Source organism: Mus pahari, chromosome 3 (genome assembly GCF_900095145.1).
Source record: "Mus pahari chromosome 3, PAHARI_EIJ_v1.1, whole genome shotgun sequence".
NCBI lineage: Eukaryota > Metazoa > Chordata > Mammalia > Rodentia > Muridae > Mus > Mus pahari.
Genome location: NC_034592.1, coordinates 68,964,778 through 68,968,809, shown reverse-complemented (window position 1 = coordinate 68,968,809; position 4,032 = coordinate 68,964,778).

Below are 4,032 nucleotides of genomic sequence, written 5' to 3'. Positions count from 1 at the left end.
CCATCGTCTGCTACATATGCAGCTAGAGACACGAGCTCAGGGGGTACTGGTTAGATCATATTGTTGTTCCACCTACAGGGTTGCAGCCCCCTTCAGCTCCTTGGGTAGTTTCTCTAGCTCCTCCATTGGGGGCCCTGTGTTCTATCCAATAGCTGACTGTGAGCATCCACTTCTGTGTTACAAGGACACCATTTATTTGGGGGTGTTTTTATAGGTTTATAGGTTTAATCCATTATCTTCACAGCAGGAATCATGGAAGCATCCAGGCAGATAAGGTATGGGAGAAGAGCCAAGAGTTATACATCTTGATCCAAAGGCAGTCATAAGAAGACCCAGCATCCTCAGGCAGCTAGGAGCAGAGTCTCAGTCTACCCCAACAGTGACATACTTTCTCCAACAAGGCTATACCTACTAATAGTGCCAAGGACACTCAAACTACTGCAGTGCTGCATCACCAAGTTTTGGCACTGTTTAGTCTTATGATAGAATCCAATAAGAGTGTTATTTTTCTTCATTGTTTTAAACCCGATTCTTTTGTTTCTTCCTAGGATTTCTTTGTTTTGTTTTTTATTTATCATTCTCTAATATATCATATCCTGACTACAGTTTCCCCTCCCTCTTCTTCTTCCAGCCCTTCTATCTCCCCTCTCCCTGGATCCACTCTTCCTCCATTTTCCTTCAGAAAATGACAGGGCTCCCAGAGATATCAATCAAACATGGCATACAAGTTGCAATAACACTAGACACAGCCTCTTATATTAAGGCTGAATGAGGCAACCCAGGAGGAGAAAAAGGGTTCCCAAAGCAGGAAAAAGAGTCCGAGACAGCCTCTGCTTCTACTGTTAGGAGTCCCTCAAGAACACCAAGCTACACAACTATAACATATGTGCAGAGAACCTAGTCAGGCCCATGCAGGCTCCCTGATGATCTGTTCAGTCTCTATGAGTCCCTATAACCCTGGTTCATTGATTGTCTACAGCATTTCTTTATTATTTTTTTTCAGGCCAGATTTTATTAAAAAAAAGTTCTTTTAGAGACTTACTATGTCTGTTTTTTTTTTTCCTGACATATTATAAATCTATCAAAACATCTTCTTTTTCAGTCAGAGCTCAGAAGGACTCTTTTAGGTCAGAGGAAGGAATCTTCTTTTGCAGTAGTATTGATGACTACAGACTCATAAATGAGAATTAGAGACATTGAGACTTCTGTGATAAGACTCCCCTCTCAGTCCCCTGAGAATAGTCCACACAGAAAGCTATTGAAGAGAGTCCTTAAAGGTTGTGATAAAGATGCAGAAGTGTAGCTCTTCACAGATGATGGCTTCTGGCAAGGGGGGTGGGAAAGGTCCCAATTTTCTTTTTCTTTTCTTTTTTTTTAATATAATAGGAAGTTGTATAATATAATATAATATAATATAATATAATATAATATAATATAATATAATATTATATAATATATGTATTTGGTAGCATGACCCCAGCCAGTTCTGAGGCTGAGGTGGGTTTTTTCCAATCTCCTTTTTTTATTAGATATTTTCTTCATTTACATTCCAATCTGCTTTTATACCACTTTAATTACATGCAAATTATAAGGTCAGTTCTAGATTAAGGAACAAGCAAGACAATAAACACAAATAGTCAAGAAACAAGCAAGGCAATAAACAAAGTCCCCTGATCACTGTTTCTAAGGGCTTATCAGGATGACCAAGAGCCTACTTTCCTGTCACAGCCCAAAGTCATATTCTTGCCTGAAGCCTACTTCTTTGTTCTGCCTTAAAATCAGACTCCTGCCTGAGCTTACTTACTTGTCCTGGCCAATTATCAAATTCCTGTCTGAGGCTTACTTCCTTGTTCTGACCCAATGTTAAATTCTTGCCAAGTGGCCCCAAAAGCTCTCCACACCTCCCCTTTTTTTTATTTCATAAACAAGACTGAGTCTGTCTTAGATTTTTCCGACAAGAATGCTCTCCTTTCATGGGCATTTTGTTCCTTATTCTAAGAAGGGTATTATAAGGAACAAAATACCCATGAAAGGATATAGGTACAGAGACAAAATTTAGAGCTAAGATGAAAGGATGGACTATCCAGAGACTACCCCATCCGGGGATCCATCCCATCATCAGCCACCAAACCCAGATACTATTGCACATGCCAGCAAGATTGTGCTGAAGGGACCCTGATATAGTGAGCTCTTGTGAGCCTATGCCAGTGCCTGGCAAACACAGAAGTGGATGCTCACAGTCAGCTATTGGATAGAACACAGGGCCCCCAATGGAGGAGCTAGAGAAAGTACCCAAGGAGCTGAATGGGAATGCACAACCCTGTAGGTGGAACAACAATATGAACTAACTAGTGCCCCCTGAACTCGTGTCTCTAGCTGCATATGTAGCAGAAGATGGCCTAGTCAGCCATCATTGGGAAGAGAGGCCCCTTGGTCTTGCAAACTATATATGCCCCATAGAGGGGAATGCCAGGGCCAAGAAGTGGGAGTGGGTGGTTATGGGAGCAGGGGCGGGGGGAGGGTATAGGGAACTTTTAGGATAGTATTTGAAATGTAAATAAAGAAAATATCTAATAAAAAATAAATAAATAAAGAAAAATATGTTTATGTTCTATTTTACTGAATTTTTTTTCACAGATTAAAAATTAAAATACATTGTTGTTCTTAAAAAAATAAAAGAATGCTCTCCTTACCCATTGTGGAATATGCATTATCAAGAGCAAAGCACTTCTGTCTTAGGTTGGTAAGATTCTGAACAGAACTTACCCGTCTCTGAATGCCAGCCTGTTAAATGAATAAGTCTGTCTAGGGGTTCATTTTTCAGCTCGAAGCCATGAATTTTGCGGGCATTTGTTTAACTATGTTGCTGTGAGTATATGGACAATATAATACTTGGTGGTTTCTTTTCTTTTTGTGTGTGGGGAGCACTGAGCAAGAGTGTGAGGATGGACCTGGGAGGTATGGGAAGAAAATGTGATTGGGGTACATTGTATAAAATCCCCAAATAATTAAAAAAAATTATGTTGGGGAAAAATCTTTTTGGATAAGCTTTTGAAAGTACCTTCTTTCTTTGTTTCTTCATTTTTTTCCTTCTTTCTGTTTGTTTTTCATTTCACCTTCCCCTTTTTATTGAAAATCAATTCTTCTCTCACACAGTATATTCCTGATTATAGTCTCCCCTCTCTCTTTTCCTCCCATTTCCTCCACACCTCCCTCTACTCCAGATCCACTCCCTTTCTGTCTCTCATTAGAGAAGAACAGGATCCTAAGAGATAACGGTCAAATATAACAAAATAAAATATGATGAAGCAAAACCTGTCATGTAGAAGTCAGACATGGCAATCAATCCAACGGGAGGAAAAGATTTCCAAGAGCAGATAGAAGAGTCAGAGACCCACCCATTCTTCGACTTAGGAGTCCATAAAAATACTAAACGAAATTGCTATAACATATATGTAGCAGTCTTGGTATAGACTTATATAGGCCTTGTGTTTGTTACTTTAGTCTCTGTGGACTTATAAGCACCTTGCTTAGCTGGTTCAGAGGACCTTACTCTATCCCATTTGACTTTTAGATTCTTTTTGCCTCCTCTTCTGAGAGATTCCCTGAGCTTTGAGGAGAGAGATTTGATGGAGACATCCCATTTAGATACTTTCCACAGACTGTCTGAATATAGATTTCTGAATATGTTTCTATCTGCTGCTGGAGGAAGCCTCTCTGATAATGACTGGATAAGGATTACTGATCTAGGAGTATATTAGAATGTCACAGAGTCGACATATATATAAAAAGTGAAGTATCCACACTTTGGTCTCCTTCTTGAGTTTCACGTGTTTTGCAAATTGTATCCTGGATATTCTAAGTTTCTGGGCTAATATCCACTTATCAGTGAGTGTATATCATGTGACTTCTTTTGTGATTGAGTTACCTCACTAAGGATGATATCCTCCAGATGCATCCATTTGCCTAAGAATTTCATGAATTCATTGTTTTTAATTGCTGAGTAGTACTCCATTGTGTAAATGTACCACA